Source organism: Myxine glutinosa, chromosome 2, assembly GCF_964187855.1.
Source record: "Myxine glutinosa chromosome 2, kmMyxGlut1.1, whole genome shotgun sequence".
NCBI lineage: Eukaryota > Metazoa > Chordata > Myxini > Myxiniformes > Myxinidae > Myxine > Myxine glutinosa.
In genome coordinates this window covers 184,065,355-184,083,191 of record NC_136262.1, presented here as the reverse complement: position 1 = coordinate 184,083,191, position 17,837 = coordinate 184,065,355, and the positions used below count along the sequence as shown (strand labels likewise).

The following is a 17,837-nucleotide window of genomic DNA, read 5'->3' as shown; positions in this document are numbered from 1 at the left end:
TAGGGATGGGTTGGGTTAGGGATGGGCTTGGGGATGGGGTTGGGTTAGGGATGGGGTTGGGTTGGGGATGGGGTTGGGTTAGGGATGGGGTTGGGTTAGGGATGGGGTTGGGTTAGGGATGGGGTTGGGTTAGGGATGGGGTTGGGTTAGGGATGGGGTTGGGTTAGGGATGGGGTTGGGTTAGGGATGGGGTTGGGTTCGGGATGGGGTTGGGTTAGGGTTTGTATATTATTATGACTCACTCACACATACACACACACACAAAAGTTAAGCCCCAACTGAAAAATTGAGGGATTCTGTGTTTGGGGTTCACACATCTCAAGAACGTATCCCCATTGTACACACAAAAGTTAAGCCCCAACTGAAAAGTTGAGGGATTCTGTGTTTGGGGTTCACAGATTTAAAAACGTATCCCCATTATACACACACAAAAGTTAAGCCCCAACTGAAAAGTTGTGGGATTCTGTGTTTGGGGTTCACAGATTTAAAAACGTATCCCCATTATACACACACAAACGTTAAGCCCCAACTAAAAAGTTGTGGGATTCTGTGTTTGGGGTTCACAGATTTAAAAACGTATCCCCATTATACACACACAAAAGTTAAGCCCCAACTAAAAAGTTGTGGGATTCTGTGTTTGGGGTTCACAGATTTAAAAACGTATCCCCATTACATTTTATTTATTTATTTATTATTTTCAAGGGTATTAGCTGCTTACTTGTGTTTTTTGTAATTCTTCCGAGTAAAATGAACCCAAGATTTCTTCTCCATTTAAATCATATAATTTGTAGGTCCAAGGGACTGTATCCATTACATCAATGATTTGAAATAATTCACGAGTCCATTTTTGTGTATAACCTTTCTCAAAATGACTTTTCCATTTGTATATTCTTACAATATCACCAACTTTAAACTTCGGCTTTCTCAAATTAATCTCCTTTTCATATTCTAATTTTGTAAATGTTTCCGATGGTTTTGATTTTGTTGATGAATGAATGAATTCATTCATTTGTTGATGAATGAATGAATGAATGAATTATTGTAATTATCTACAATATCCTGAATTAAATACACCCATTTTTGAGAACCGAGTTGTGTGAATTTTTTATATAGTCTCTCTTTCAAAGTACGATTAAAACGCTCAATAACAACTGCTTTTCCTTCATTAAAGGTGCTGTATAATTTAATACCCTCCCCCTTAAGAAATTTCATAAATATTTTGTTATAGAACTCTGTTCCCTCATCAGTCCATAACTTCTTTGGTTTCCTTTTATTCCTATCAAATATTAGCTTAAAGGCTAACATTAAAGTATTACCTCTCTTGTTTTTCAAAGGAACAACCCAGGCAAATCTACTCCTCAAATCAATAACGGTTAAAGCATACCTGTATCCCTTATCATTATTTAGTTCGATTAAATCAGCGGACCATATGTGGTCGGTGTATTTAGAATAAACTTTCCTTCTTTTAAACTTTGTGATTATAGGTTTATGTAATTCATTAGCCAAAAGCTCCTCAGTCTTGATAACATCATTGGAGTTTAATAGTTTTTTGGGAAATAACCAAGACCAAGTTTCAATTTAGCACTTATCATTTTTTTCACAATAAACCTATCAACTTTCTCTCTCAATGTAGGATTTCGTATCAAGGACAAATTATACAACATTTCTCTGTCTGCTTCATGTTTTTCATCCAATGTAGTGGTATTCCCATAAGCAATATCATGCTTCATACACACTTCATCAACCCTATTTATCGGCTTGGACCAAGGTTTAGGATTGTCAGCCTCATCTAATCTTTTATCCAGGTTTGTTCCAGGACCACAGAAAGAATATCCAGGTAGCTGTAGTTCCCCAGGAATTCCAGTTGTTGTAAATTTACTTCCTGATAGAAACTTTTGTATGTCTCCTCCACTTTTAGGAGAGATGAATTGGCACTTTTTAGAGCCACACACTCCACATATTCCTTTTTGATAAACTCTATTATTTTTAGCTTTAACATAAGAGATATTTTTAGATTTGGTTTTCTTTTTACATTTGAGACAATAACTCATATTTATTTATCAGAAAAATTCCGACAGAGTATCAAAACCTTTTTGGTTTTCAACATATACATTTCTATCTTAATTTTTAAAACATAAAGAATCCTTAGGAATGCATTCACTCTCTCCTCCATTTATTTACAAATAAAAACTAACTAAAGTCAATAACACCAACATCATCAACTATATGACCTTTGTCTTCTTCATGTAAATCTCCTTGCTGAACTCATCTCAACCATTTTTTAAATCATTATCTTAGTAAGAGTTGTTAATTCTTTATTTTCCTCTTCGGTGCGTTGAGATTGATTTATTTGCTGTAATACACTCAATCTTTTACGAATCTCACTGATTTCCATCTTTTTATATTTTTCCTCCCTCTCTCTTTGCTCCCTTTCCTCCCTCTCCTCCTTCTCCTTTTTCTCCCTCTCCTCCTTCTCCTTTTTCTCCCTCTCCTCCTTCTCCTTTTTCTCTCTTTCCTCCTTCTCTCTTTTCTCCCTTTCCTCCCTCTCCTTTTTCTCTCTTTCCTCCTTCTCCTTTTTCTCCCTTTCCTCCTTCGCCTTTGTCTCCCTTTCATCCTTCTCCTTTTTCTCCCTTTCCTCCTTCTCCTTTTTCTCTCTTTCCTCCTTCTCTTCTTCAACTCCTTCCTCATCCCTTGCTACCCTTGAGTTTGAGCCCCAAATAATATTATACATATACTCATCTGGATTTTGAGATATTCTTGTATCTATAATTATTTTTCTCATAATAGGATACCAATAAGATTTGTTGATGATTTCTAAAAGAATTTTATATTTCATAACTTTGAGAAGTTCATTTTTATTTAATATTTTAAACAAGTCTCTATTTGTGGGTTTAGCAATATCAGTATAAGGCCAGTTTTTAATGACAAAATTTCCATGTATATGCTCCAAATCATAAGGTATGTAATACCGAGCGCCCTTTTCTTGTAGGTATCCCTGAATACAAAAATTATAATTCTCTTGTAGTCTTCTTCCTGCCATTTATGTATCAGAAATATATGTGAGATCAATATTATGACAGGTAATACCACCCCATCTTCCCACTACCAAATCGGTTTGTATTCCTCGGCTTTCTATCCTTATCTCATTACCTTCCTTCTTTGTCATGCTAACCATCGCTATACTATCATATATTTTTCTTTTCTTAAAACCATGTATTTGTTGTTTATTAATTGTACTTACAGTGGTACTGTGTTACAGTGTTACAGTGTCATGGTATGTCATGTCATGGTATGTTATAGTGTGTCATGGTAATCTGTCATACAGTGGTACTGTGTTAGTTGGATATTGGCATCTGTGGTGCGTGTGGAAGAATGGAGTTTGGATGGGTGCATTAGTGTCGTGGAAATGGCTGGGCGTGTAGCCTGTTAGTATGTGTAGTTGATTGGGCACTCCACCACTGTGAGGATGTCGGCCAGGTGAGGCCGCAGGTGGGCTCTGGGAGTCGTTAGAGTTGTGGATGGGGCCCGAGGATCCGGAGGACGGACCCGGGTAGCCCAGTGCCAGAGGGCACCGAGGGGTGACAGAGCCAGGAGGGGCCTTCCCCAGTAGATAGGTTAGGTTAAGGAGCAGGTAAGCTCGGAGGCAACTACAGTGGTGGAGGTGTGCAGGTGGGTAGACCTGCTGGGAGAGCTACACGACTCAGCCCAGAAATTGTGCAAGGGCACCGGGAGATGAATCGGGGGAGTGAGACCCCAAATTGATAAGCACCACAGTTTGGTCAATGGGAATTGGTTTTTAGAACCCATAGTGTAAGTTGGCCAATGGATTGGCAGGGAAAGACCCCGGGTAGTGTAAAGTGTGTTAAAGTGTGTTAATGTCATTTAGAAGATAGTTAGGTTTGAAATCTCCTTGCACCATCTGCATCCACTCACCTGAGGTGACAAAGCTCCACACCATGCCGTGGTTTGTTGGTTTTTATTATTGTGGTGCAAATGTTTGGATTGTGAGACGCATCATGACGTGGGTGTGACATTGTGCTGATGTTCCATCTCTTCCTCCTTATGAGGATTGATGATGAATTGGTGATGGCAAATTTTGAAGTAGTGGGAGTGAAGACGAATTTGGTATAGGGGAAATATGGGGGAGACGTGACAGTAGTGACGAATTGGTAATGTGTAGATTGTTGTAAATATGGGGTAAGGGCAAGGGTAGAGTAGGTGACAGGGGGGGTGACGTACGGTAGGGACGAGCTTTTCTCCGCTCCGTCTCCATACGCACCTCACCTTGCATTGCCTTTATTGATGTGTACCCTTGTGACCTTACCCCTCGCTCACCTGTCTTTTCCCCCCCTTTGTCTCCCATACAAGGACTGTGCGCCACTGGGCGCCGAGAGGAGCGTGCGGGAGTCCGCCATTGTGCGCCCGAAACTCCCGGAACCAGCTGTCTGCATCGATGCACCACCTTATGGACCACATGTCTGTGGCTGAGCACCACTGATGGACCCCATTGCTTGGGGCATGGCCCCTCTGCTGGAACCGGCCATGAAGGCCCGAGATCTTGCTGGCGGACCTTGGTCACAGGGCACCGATGCCGCACAGGTGAACCACACTAGTCGGCCCTGTGGGCCATAAATAAATAACAATGGACACGTTTTGTGCTTGCTTTTGTTATGTGCAAATAGGCCGCCAGCAAAGAAGATGACAACAACAGGAAGATAACAATAGCCAGCAGAGGGAGCCGAAGAGGAAGACCAGCACCAGGGTTTGTTGGTTTATTTTTATTGAACTGTGGTGACTGTGCACCGATTGGTGCTTGATGGTGTATTGGTGCGTTGTTGGGTGCTTCATGGTGCGTCGATGCAGAGCAGACTGTCTCCCCCCCAAAAGAACAATCACAGGTCCTGGGTTGCATTTTGTAAATAAAATAGCGTCGTTGTAAATAATGCACCCCCACCGTAAGTGTTTTAGTTTTGAAGACCATTCCGCAATTCGGTTAGTTGTGGGCGTGAATCTGTTAGACAGGGTGCAATGGAGCAGCGGGACATATTTATTTATGTTTTAAAACTGTCACACTCAGGGTCAGGTTAAATGTAGAGGGAACTACACCTACGTGCCACACTAAACGTAAAGGTAATAGGCCCGGGACGTGCCTAAGAGGAGGAGGGTGCAGTGTTGTGGATATGAGAATTGATTTTTTTTTATTGTTGTGTAAATTGTTGTAAAAATATCACCCTCCTTCCTCCAGTTGTGTATAAAGGTCAAAGTGCGTCCCGTAATTAGGTCATAAACAATCACGTTTAGCCAATCATAGATTTCCTCCTTGTTGGTAGTTTATTTCCTTATTCTATGTAGGTTAAGGCCATGTCTTCCATTAATTGACACTCCATTGCACCGAATTCAAATAGATAGATCCCCTTTCATTTTCATTTAATAAAGCCTCAATTGCCAACTGCATTCGCCGCAGCTATTGGGCAGTTTTCACCGCGACTCCATTAGCCACGAGGTAGGCTTGGAGAAGAAGGGGGAGGAGCTGCCGAATCCTGGGCGTGCCGCCCATCGTCATCAAGGGTGGAGCCAGAGGGCCCGTGCCAACCAATCAGGGCCGAGGCGAGCTCACCGATGGGCGTGTCCTGGAGGCCGGCGGCTTGATTGCCCGCGGCGTTATAAAAAGCGCGCGCGGAAGCCTTTGACACAAGTGCAGGAAGAGAGTCAGAGATACGGCAGAAGTGCGAAGTGCCAAGTAGAACAAGTGCCAAGAAAGAGTTGCACCAAGGATCGCTGAAAGGGGAGTCAGAGATACGGCAGAAGTGCGAAGTGCCAAGTGAGAAGCGCCAAGAGAGAGTTGCACAGAGGTGCCAAGAAAGAGTCCGAAGGAGCAGCTTTGGAGAGCGCACGGTGCACCGGAGGAGCTTGGCCGTGCAGTTTGGAACCGCGGCGGGTTTGGCGATCCCAGCTTGAGTATTGACGGCGGCTGTCCGCTTCCAGCCCGACCGATCCCCGCTGAACCTTCCTCCCCCGCCAAGCTATTCCTCCTTCCGATCATTCCTGCCTGCAAATTCCCATTCGTGTGAGTCCGTCTTTGTTTGTCTTGTCCTTGGGTTTCTAAGTAAGACTGAATAGGTAAGCTAGAATTTTCACTGTGTCTCCTTGATTTCTTCTGTAAATTATTTTATTATCCTTCCTTCTCCTTGGTTTATTTTGGTTGTAAATAGCAAATAAATTATATTCGTATTTCCTACTTCTGTCTTCCTCTTCTTCACATCCGTGTCGCCTTTGTCTTTTCCCCATTGAATATCTGTGGCACGATTTGGCCCACGTTTAAGGAATCAGGTCTTAGTCATTGTTAATAGTTCGGGCCGCGGCCACCATCCGCTCGGCAAATCAACACCTTATCCGCGGTCCGTAACAATATGTATCTCGATTTTCGCAAATATTTTCAAGGTGTGCTACATCACTGTTACTGATGCCACAGAAGGGATGACGGGCCAACAAAAATTCAAAGTTAATACATTTTATGTCATCATTGACCAACTGCGAAGTGCATTGCAGAAACACATAGAGGCGTATTCTGTAGTGCTGCAGCGGTTTGGCGTTCTGACACAGTTTGACTCTATGACCGATGAGGATATCAACACTGCTATTACAGGGCTTGTCAGTGTGTATCACAAGGATCTGAATACTGATTTTGCGTCAGAGTTCCGTCAGTTCATTTGCTGGTATAAAGACCAACTGCCCTCAAGTTCCCCCTCAACAGGGTGTGCACAGGCACAGCATATGTTTGAGCTGCTGCACACCACTGGAGTTCATGCAGCCTTTCCAAACACTGCAGTGGCTCTCCGAATATACTTAGCACTGATGGCCACCAATTGCTCAGGAGAACGCTCATTTTCGCAGCTAAAGAGAATCAAAGATGTGAAGCGTTCTACCATGCATCAACAGCGTCTTGGTGCCTTGGCCCTTTTGTGCATTGAAAGTGATTTGCTCCGAGAACTGGACTTCAGTTCCGTAATTGAAGAGTTTGCAGTTGTAAACGCGCGCAAGGTTACAATCTAAGGTCTAGTAAACTGTAAAGCAAAGTGCCAAATCTGTGCGTGTTTTGTCATGCATATATTCATACACTGCAAATTGTATAGACTAAACTAGTTTGAAAGTAGTTTCTTTTCACATTAAATATTTGTCTTTTTTTGTATTAAATATTTTGTTCATGAATCAGGTCATGTTTTGTCTGGGGTCCATTTCCATGAGCCCGAGATCTAATTTAAATTGTTCAGGCCATTCTCTAAAATTTCAAAATGTGCCTTAGGGCCAGCCGAGGCTTAATCCGGCACTGCCTCCTCCTCCCTCCTCCTCCTCCGCCCTCCTCCTCCCTCCTCTTCCATCCTCACCCCTCCTCCTCCTACCTCCTCCCCCTCCCCCCTCTTCCTCCTCCCTCGTCCTCCTCCCTCCCCCTCCCATGTTTTTTCCCCCCGTGTTCTTCCCCGCGCGTCTTTCCCCTCCGTGCTCTTCCCCTCGCGTCTTTTCCCCGTGTTCTTCCCCTCGCGTCTTTTCCCCGTGTTCTTCCCCTCGCGTCTTTTCCCCATGTTCTTCCCCTCGCGTCTTTTCCCCGTGTTCTTCCCCTCGCGTCTTTTCCCCGTGTTCTTCCCCTCACGTCTTTTCCCCGTGTTCTTCCCCTCGCGTCTTTTCCCCGTGTTCTTCCCCTCGCGTCTTTTCCCCGTGTTCTTCCCCTCGCGTCTTTTCCCCGTGTTCTTCCCCTCGCGTCTTTTCCCCGTGTTCTTCCCCTCGCGTCTTTTCCCCGTGTTCTTCCCCTCGCATCTTTTCCCCGTGTTCTTCCCCTCGCGTCTTTTCCCCGTGTTCTTCCCCTCGCGTCTTTTCCCCGTGTTCTTCCCCTCGCGTCTTTTCCTCGTGTTCTTCCCCTCGCGTCTTTTCCCCGTGTTCTTCCCCTCACATCTTTTCACCTCGCATCTTTTCCCCATGTTCTTCCCCTCACATCTTTTCCCCTCGCATCTTTTCCCCATGTTCTTCCCATCGCATCTTTTCCCCTAGCATCTTTTGCCCGTGTTCTTCCCCTCATCTCATCTTCCCCCTGCTATGTTCCTCCCCATTCCACCTCTCCCACCATGCCCCCTTCCGCCTTCTCTGAGCCTCCCACCTGTTCCACACCCTCCCAACATCCAATGTCTCCACTCCACCCTTCCCCATCCCACCCCTTCGACTCCTTTTTCCCTTCCCTCAGTTCAGCCCTCTACCACCTTCCATCCACTCCGTGAACTCAGATTCCCTTCCATCCCACCACCAATTCTGCCTCGTTGGACAATCATCTGTTTAACATAGGGGTTCTCAACCTGGGGTGCGAGATGGAATATCTGAGGGTGCGACAAAGAGTGGCTTGTGTCCTTGTCGTCGTGTGTCACGAGTCATCACTCAGCCATCTGCCAACATGACATAAAACTTTTGTCTTTCTACTTTATTCATTTTTTTTTGTCTTTTTTCAGCACAAACTCTTATCGTGTAGCAACTTGTTGTAACCTGTATATACACCAATATACACGTTTTACATTTTTTTTCTTTTTTTTCTCATATTAGCTCATATTTTTCTCTTTCTGTTTTGCAGATTAACCCTTCATCATGTCAAAAAGAAGGAAATGGAATGATGACTATGTGCGCTTTTATTTCACTTGCATAACGGGAAATGATGGCTTGCTAAAACCCCAGTGCACTCTTTGTAGCGTTGTGTTTTCCAACTCAAATCTGAAACCATCCAAGCTTCAAGAGCACTTCAAGAACAAGCATGGTGGAGCTGATGTCGAAGGACATGATATTGGTTCATTGAAAATCAAAATAGCTCGTTTTGATTCTGTAGGAACTCTTCCAAAGTTGGGTTTCGTTTCTGTTGAAAAACCACTACTTCTTGCTTCATACCAAGTGGCATATGCAGTGGCCAAATCCAAGAAGCCCCATACAATTGTATAAGATCTCATCAAGCCATGTGCACTGGAAATGGCAACAACTATCCTGGGCAAAGAAGCAAGAAAAAAATTTGAACAGGTGCCCCTTTCAAATAATGTCATTCACAACCGAATCAGTGATTTGAATGAAGATATTTTGGACCAAGTCATCTCAGATATCAGAGCTAGTCCTCTTAAAATCCCTATTCAGTTGGATGAGTCAACTGATGTCTCCAGTTGTTGTCAACTCATCACATTAGTGAGGTATGTCAATGATGGTGCTGTGAAGGAAGATTTCCTGTTTTGTGAAGATTTGAAAACAAGCACAACTGCAAAGGATGTGATGAAGCTGGTGAAAGACTTCTTTGCCAAACATGATTTAGATATCAGTCATTGGTTATGTGTGCACTGACGGGGCACCTGCAATGCTTGGAAATAAATCTGGCTTTTCTGCATTGATGAAAAAGGAGATTCCAGACTTCCAAGTTACCCATTGTTTTCTTCATCGGCATGCTTTGGCATCAAAAACATTGCCTTCAAATTTGAAGAAAGTCCTTGATACTTGTGTGAAGATCATCAACTGGATCAGGGGGCGAGCTTTGAACAATTGCATCTTCAAATCATTTTGTGAAGATCTGGGAAGTGAACATTCAGTTTTGCTTTTCCACACAGAAGTCCATTGGTTGTCACGAGGACAAGCTTTAACCCGCTTCTTTGAACTGCGGGAAGAAATCAAAGTTTTTCTGGAAGAGCGTGAATGTGATCTGGTTGGGGCATTGGCATCACAGCAATTCGCTCAAATGCTGGCTTACTTAGCTGACATTTTCACTTGTATGAATGACCTGAGTGTTTCTCTTCAAGGAAAAGGGATAAACATATTGAAGGCTTGCGAACAGTTGAATGCCTTCAAAGAAAAGTTACGTCTTTGGCCTCAAAGGATGGAAAGAGGCAATCTCTCTAATTTTCCTTCACTTGAAGAGATGGTTGATGATGCTGGATCCATAACTCCTACTGTGCGTGAAGAAATTGTGGCTCATTTGGAAATGCTGTCAGAATCGTTTGATGGATATTTTGCTGCTGGAGACCTGAAGATTTCAGAAGAATTGATCATGAATCCATATTCCTACAATATGGAGAAAATGTCAAATGATGAAGAACTGAAGGAAGACCTTATTGATTTGCGGACAAATCGAGCACTTGAAATGCAATTTGAAAGCAAGACTTTGGAGGAGTTTTGGTGTGCAGCACTGGATATGTTCCCAAGACTTGGTGGAAAAGCACTCCGTGTCCTCATTCCATTTGCAACGACATACTTGTGTGAGTCTGGATTCAGTTCTCCTTTGTCAATCAAGACAAAATCTAGGAATCACCTGAATCCACAGGCAGACCTGCGGATCGCAGTCAGCAAGAAAGTTCCACGTTTTGACAAAATCATGAAAGAGAAGCAGGAACAAATAAGTCATTGAATCTTATGTTCACAATTGGGATTGATTTTACTGTTTCATTTTTTTTTCTGAATAAATTAGAATCTAATTGCTCAATTTATATTTGCATTTCATGCACTGAGTTAAAATCTTATTTTTTAGTTCAATTAGTTCACCCACAGTATTGTATGTGGTTCAATTTGTGGTTCAAAAATTTGACTTCTTCATCTTCAAATGTGATATTACTTTTGTCGGGGGTGTGAACATTCATCAAATATTTCCTAGGGGTGTGGGGCATAGAAAAGGTTGGGAACCACTGGTTTAACAGAATCCTTCCTCCAACAGGATGTCCCTGGTTCCTTTATCTCTCTCTCTGGCTATTATTTTTTTGTATACTGAATCGAGGCTCGTGAAAGAGCTGACATTTACTTCACAAACAAATCAACCAGACAAACAAAATATATAAAAAGAGGGAGCGGAAGACAAGAGAATGGGAAGCACGCAAACACTTGAGAGCACACAACATTTAAGAGCAGGGAGATGTGTGGGAGGGAGGGGGCTTGGGGGGAGGAGGCGTGGGAAGGGGGGGGTGGGAGAAGTATAAAACACAAGGACACCAAGGACTTCCAGGACAGAAGTTGGTATTTCAAAAAGTGGAATTGGGGTGAAATTATCGGGGATAGAAAAGATCAAGGTTTTGGATGGGGCAAGATAAGAGATGGTGGTGAACAGCTGTTTTAAAGACCTGGAGGTTGGAGTGGGATTGAAGAGAGTGAGGGAGTTTGTTCCAGAGGCGGGAGAAAAGAGGAATGAAGGAGAGAAGGTGAGCAGAGAGTCTTGATTTTGGCAGTTTAACCATAAGAGGGTTGCAGGCAGATCTTGTGCGACCTGCAGGAATATTTGCCGGACAGAGCCCAGAGAGAGCTGGGGGGGCAAGGCCAGAGAGGAGTCGGTAGAAGACGGAAAGACCACCAACCTGCCTGCGGTGAGTGAGTGAGAGGCCCTTGGAGTTAGCTTCATCGCGGGAGATTCCAATGATTCTGAATGCTTTGCTTTCAACAGCATGAAGACGAGCTAGGTGTGAGGCAGGAGCACCAGCCCAGAGGGGAGAGAAGTATTCCATTGAGCTGCGGATGAAAGCCTTGTACGTGGTGAGGAGCTCAGGTGTGCCAAGGAAGGACTTCGCACGACGGAGGATGCCCAGTCGTCGACTGGCTTTGGAGGCCAGATTTGAAATGTGGTTTTCCCAGGAAAGATCATGGCAGATAGTGAGACCCAAAAGTTTGAGTGACAGAACTTCTTGGAGAGGATTATTCAGAAAGTAGATGGGAGGGTTGTCCAGTCGGTCTTTTTGGAGAGACATCGTAAGAGTGTGAGATTTGTCAGGATTGAAAGACATGTTCCACTTGTTTGCCCAGTCTGTTATTTTGTCCAGGTCTGCAGAGAGTGAGGAGGCTGCAGACTGCCGATCTGAGGGATGAAGAATGGAGCGACAGAGAGTAGAGTCATCAGCAAAGAGATAGAGAGGATTTTCAAGAGAGTCGGAGAGATCATTGATGAAGACCAGAAAAAGCACAGGGCCCAGAACACTGCCTTGGGGAACTCCAGCCTGAACAGGAAGAGGAGATGAGAGAAACCCATTCAGGGCCACACGTTGACTACGACTAGAGAGGAAGTCCGCCAGCCATGCGTGGAGATTTCCATAGATACCAACAGAAGAGAGTTTGGTGAGCAGAGCGGGGTGCCAGACCGTATCGAAGGCACGTGATATGTCAAGTGAGACAGCTCTAATTTCCTGTTTGGCATTGAGGACCTCCATCCATTGCTGAGAAAGCAGTACAGCATGTCCAGAGTAGAGTGACCAGGTCTGAAACCAAATTGATGATCAGAGATCAAGCCATTGGAGAAGAGGAAAGATTTCATATCTGAAGCAATGATGGATTCCATGACTTTACTGATAATTGAGAGAAGGCTGATTGGTCTGTAGTTGCTGGGATCTGTTTTTGCACCTTCTTTTTGCAAAGTGGTGATGTTGGCAGATTTCCAAGCAGATGGCAGATGACCTTGAGCAAAAGAGAGTGTGAAGAGAACAGAGAGAGGGAGTGAAAGAGCGGAAGAACAAGATTTTAGGACCCGTGGGCTGATGCCGTCAGGTCCAGTTGCAGAATCAGAGTCGAGGGTTGACAGAAACTTTTCCACCTTGTCAGGAGGAAAGGACACAGAGTCCAGGAGCAGCTGGGTACGACTGGGTATGGTGGGTACAGAGAGGGATGGGTTTGGGACACAAGATTTAGAGGCAAACACAGAGTTGAGGCATTCAGCGTTTTCACGCGCGGAGTCAGCCATGTGGCCGTTTGAGGTGAGGGAGGGGATGGAGGGGGAACAAACACCAGAAACAGATTTGACCAGCCGCCACCAGGATTTGGAAGAGGGAGACAGATAAGAGAGTTCTGTCCTGAGAACGGAGAGATATTGTTTCCTGGCTCTCCTGAGGGTGGACACACACTTGTTTCAGGCTTTGTGAAAGGAAATGAGATTTCCTTCCGTTGGATTTGCTTTCCAGGAGACGAAAGCAAGTTGTTTCTGGGTAATAGCCTCACCACAAGATTCCGTGTACCATGGACGGGAGGAAGGGTATGACAACTGAAGACGAGATGGGATAAATCTGTGCATGAGAGAGGGCAGTTTACTTTGGAAGAATTCCCAGGATGAGTTGATGTCAGAGGCGGTAGAGATGGGAGACCAGTCCAGATGATTGATGGCTGCTTGAAGACCATGCCAGTTGACCTGAGTGAAATGCCAGACTTGTCGATGCTGAGGAGGCTCTCTGAGAATGGTCAGAGAGATGTCCACTTTAACAAGCACATGATCAGATGAGCCTATTGGAGCAGAAGAAGAGCAGCAGACATTTTCAGGGAATTTAGTCATAACCAAGTCCAGAAGAGAAGATGCTCCGTTGATTGAGATCCGGGTCCGGAAATTGACAGATTGTGTCAGTCCCAGTGAGTCACAGGAGTCCTTTGCTGAAGAGCCATGGCTGGTGAGAGAGGTACCCACACCCAGCCAACTGGCATGGTGACAATTGAAATCACCACATATGAGGAAGAGAGAGTTGGGATGGGTAGATAGAAGTTGGTCCATGTTATCAGACAGCGAGATGTAGATGGAGTCATCACTGTTTGGTGGACGGTACAACACACATATGAACAGAAGGTGGGAGCGAAGGGGAAGCCGTTGCCAAAGGTATTCGTGGGGGTGAGGTGGAGAGAGGGCAGTGCAGGGCGAGTGAGGAAGAGAGTTTTTTATAAAGATAGCAACCCCCCCCCCCCCCCCCCCCTCCAGGACGAGGCTCAGGTCTATCATACCGGAGGAGGGAGTAACCTGGGAGTGATACCAAGGAATCAGAGACATCATGAAGGAGGAAAGTTTCTGTTAAGCAGATCACGTCTGGTTTGTCAGAAGCAACCTGTATGGAGAGATCAGTCAAGTTTGAGCGAAGGCCCCGGATGTTTGAGGTCCATACTGTTAAAGAAGAGGAAGGGGGAGCATCGGATACAGAACAGGGGGGGGGGAGCGGTAGGGTATGATGTGGAAGAGGAGGAAGAGGTAGGGAGAGCTGTTGAAGGTGTGTCAGAGATTTCAGTGCAGCTTGGAGAAAGGGAAGAATGGGGCGGACAAAAGGTTTGATGGTGATTGGGTGAGGCGCAGTGAGGTGTTGTTTGAGGAGGGGGAAGAGTGAGGCAGAAGGTTGAGGGAGATGAAGGTGAGAGTTGGAAGGGGGAAGAAGCAGGGAGGACGCTTTGAGGAGGAGGGGTCAGAGGGGAGTCTAGGAGGGGAGGAGTGAGGGAGGGTCTCAGAGGGGAGGGGTGTGGGGGGAGTTTAGGAGGGAAGGGGCAAGGGGGGAGATCTGAAAGGGATGGGTGATGGGGAAGATTTGGAGGGGAGGGGCAAGGGGGAAGATTTGGAAGGGATGGGTGATGGGGAAGATTTGGAGGGGAGGGGCATGGGGGAAGATTTGAAAGGGATGTGTGATGGGGAAGATTTGGAGGGGAGGGGCATGGGGGAAGATTTGAAAGGGATGGGTGATGGGGAAGATTTGGAGGGGAGGGGCATGGGGGAAGATTTGAAAGGGATGTGTGATGGGGAAGATTTGGAGGGGAGGGGCAAGGGGGAAGATTTGAAAGGGATGGGTGATGGGGAAGATTTGGAGGGGAGGGGTGAGATTGGATTTTGAAAAATGTACGATTCATGGGAAACGAACATTTCTTGCAAAATGAGTTTCTTGCGACCTTCGAGTCAAAAATACGTTTGAGGACGCTGAAGGATGGGTGGAGTTCTGGAGAGTTTAGGGAATGAATGAAAGAGGCACTGTAGCTGTAAGAGATGGAATTTTTTTTTGGAATGAATAGATTTGGTGAGCAAGTCGAAAGCATCCTTTTATAGAACAAGAAGAAAAAGGTGTTATAGTATATGACAGAATACCATTGTTCAGGGGACAGGCGAAACATTTTTTAATGACGTGAACACATGATCACGAACAACGTGGTCAAAGAACGAACGAACAAATAAGAATGAAACGGATAAGAACAGAGAAGGGAATATATTTTTTTTGGTTTTTTTTTTTTTTTTTTTGAGTTGGGATGAAAACAGAGACAGAGACCGAACGTGAAACGTGAAAAATAGAGACCGAAAGTAATTGCGAGCGCAATCGAAGAAACCGCTGAGACAGAAACGAAGCCTCAAGCCAAGGGCAGACACGGTAGCGTCCTACTACTAGTCCTACGCTTGGCGTCAGAATATGCGACACGAACTGTACCGACGATTCTGTACACAGGTATTCTGTACACAGGTACACACACAGGTATTCTGTACACAGGTATGAAAAACCAACACCAAGAATACTATTAGAGACACACCAATAGTTACATACACACCGAAAGAAAGATAAAGTTTCGACCTGTGGTAAAGCCGGTATTACGACAAAAACACAATTGTGAAAAGTTACTTATTAACTTCGAAAGCGTGCGCGCATGCACAGCTTTGAAGAGACGTGACGTCACGTGACTTCCCGAGATGAGAAGAGATGTGAAGAGACTTTGAAGAGATTTAAAACGTTAGACAAGTGGTCGATGTTCGGGTAAGTTAGGGGGAGAAGAGAAAATCTACGAAATAAGCAATACAGCGAAGGAAAGAACTTAAATTCGCAGAACACCTATGAACACCGATGGGCCGAGATAAACTAGGCCGCGCACGCGGTGGGACAGAAAAGGGTTAAATTATACAAAAGTTTGCAGGAATTGCGAATCAACAGCAACTGGAAAACACACTGCAACACATGCACAATAAAAAACGAGTAGAAATTGACGAATACACGAATGGAAAAAATACTTTAACTTTTGCTGCCGTCCAGAGATCGAACACGCTTCCTTGCTCCAGGGACCGGAAACGGAAGTCCCGTTTCCGTTTGTTTCTAGTTTGTTCGACCTGAACCCTGTCCTGGTGGCAACGTCACACTGTAGATAACGAACTTCATTTCTCACTTCCCATATACTGCTCTTTCAGTTCCCAAATCAGATGTACATTCATCTAAGTTTGATTCCTAACCAAATGGGACACCGCAGTGAAATGATTGCCAAATGATTCCAAAGAAATACGTTGCTCAAGGAAGATCCCAAGGGATAACTTTTCTGAAACACATCAGTAGTGTATATATGTTGCTTCTGGGACACTCATTTTCTCATTGACTTACATGTTAATTTTCCTCTTAACCTCATTGCCCATTAACACTTCTATTTCTCCCACCCTAATCTTTATGAACCTTTTGTCTATAGTACCTATTAGTGGGGGGGCCAATGTAGCAGATTGAAATGCCCGGTGAAATTGCTTGTTAATTTTTGGACACTGGTTGGGCTGTCTTTAGGGATGATATAAGTTCTAGAAAAAATATGTCTCCAATTGTTTCAAGTTCTTTATGGCGGCCATTTTGGATTTTCAAAATGGCGGATGTCGAAAACGTAAAATTCCATTATCTTGGCTTCTAAATGACCTAGAGTTTCGATTCTGGTGTCCAGTTGTACATTTTTGGGGATAGAGAATTGAATGAAACCTTCTTTAATAACCTACAAGGGATAAAAATAGGTTTTTATGGCACAGCCGAACCAGTGTCCAAAATCTAACTTAATGCACATCTATCTTAATTGTTATTTGTTATTTGTATGTTCCAGATTCGTGACCCTGAGCTATGATGGAGCCAAAAAGCAAGAAAACCAAGAAAGAAACTGATTTCACACTTTGCATTCAGTGCCAGGATCCCCAAGGTGCACTAGTGACTGAGCCAGCACTGGGCTCATATGCAAAGTTTCTCCAGTTCATCCAGGAGAGGGCACGATATGGTGATGCCGACTTCAAACAGATCAGCGAACGATTAAGCTGTTTCACTGCCACTGACTTGAGGAACAATAAAGCAAAGTGGCACCGGGCATGTTATGGATCTACATGCAACACTGCTCACCTGGAGCGTGCTAGAGTTCGCCACCAGAAAGCCTGCGAACATGGCGACACCCAGCATCTTCATAAGAGGTGTGGACGTCCTTCTTCTGCACCTGCCGCTGCAAGTACCTCAGGTTCTACGCAAGACGAGACTCTTCGCTTCACACGTTCATCATCAACTCCATTCAACAGAGACCTTTGTTTCTTCTGTCAAGAGGTCACTAAGGAAAGTGTACATGTTGTATGCACGTTCAACGCAGGTAAACAGCTGAAGAAAGCTGTTGAAGAAGGCAGCAACCACAAGTGGAAAGTTCAGCTGAGTGCTGCCATCAGTGCACATGATGCTCATGCGATCGACGTCAAGTATCATCTCCCATGCTGGGTGCAGAATGTCCAACGTGCTCCCAAGAGTGGGACATCAAGTGATGACAAAGAACACATACTGCAAGAAACTAATGTTATCAAAATAGCCGCAGACATTGAGTTTGTCAGCCTTGTTCGCTCTCTACTCCAAGCTGGTGAAATTCTCAACATGTCTGACCTGAAGTCGGTTTACTCCAGGATTCTTGACAATAATGGTGTGCACAATGTCCCATCACCTACTACCCAAGGCATGAAGGAGAAAATCAACTCTCACATTGATGACGTTCACTTCATGAAACCAAAACGTCGAAACGAGTCAGACTGTGTATTCTCCACTGCCGTGCGTGATGCAGCTGTCGAAGATGCAATGACGAAGACAAATGAAAAAAACATCGAACAACTGTTTGAGAGTGCCTCTGTTCTCCGCAGTGCCATTGCTTGTCAGAACAAGCACCCATGGCAATTTGAAGGAGAAATGAACACTGATGATGCTGAAAAGCATGTACCCAAAGTACTCTATGCTTTCCTCCGCTGGCTACTGGAAGGACCAGCCACGAGCATTGAGCCAGAGACTATGCGCTCAGCCACTATTCATCGAGATGTTATAACCATCAGT

General features: G+C 44.7%; 1 protein-coding gene and 1 pseudogene across 1 annotated transcript in view; both read left to right on the top strand.

Annotated features, from left to right (window-relative positions):
- The window catches only part of LOC144890985 (uncharacterized), a 532,245-nt gene extending 514,641 nt beyond the window's left edge, over nucleotides 1–17,604 (top strand). Inside the window, exon 3 of the mRNA XM_078772879.1 lies at nucleotides 16,594–17,604. The gene's annotated coding sequence lies outside the window, so the exon portion shown is untranslated. The remainder of the gene's footprint in view (nucleotides 1–16,593) is intronic.
- Nucleotides 8,626–10,694, top strand: LOC137422196 (protein FAM200C-like; annotated as a pseudogene).
- Nucleotides 17,605–17,837: the final 233 nt, after the last annotated feature.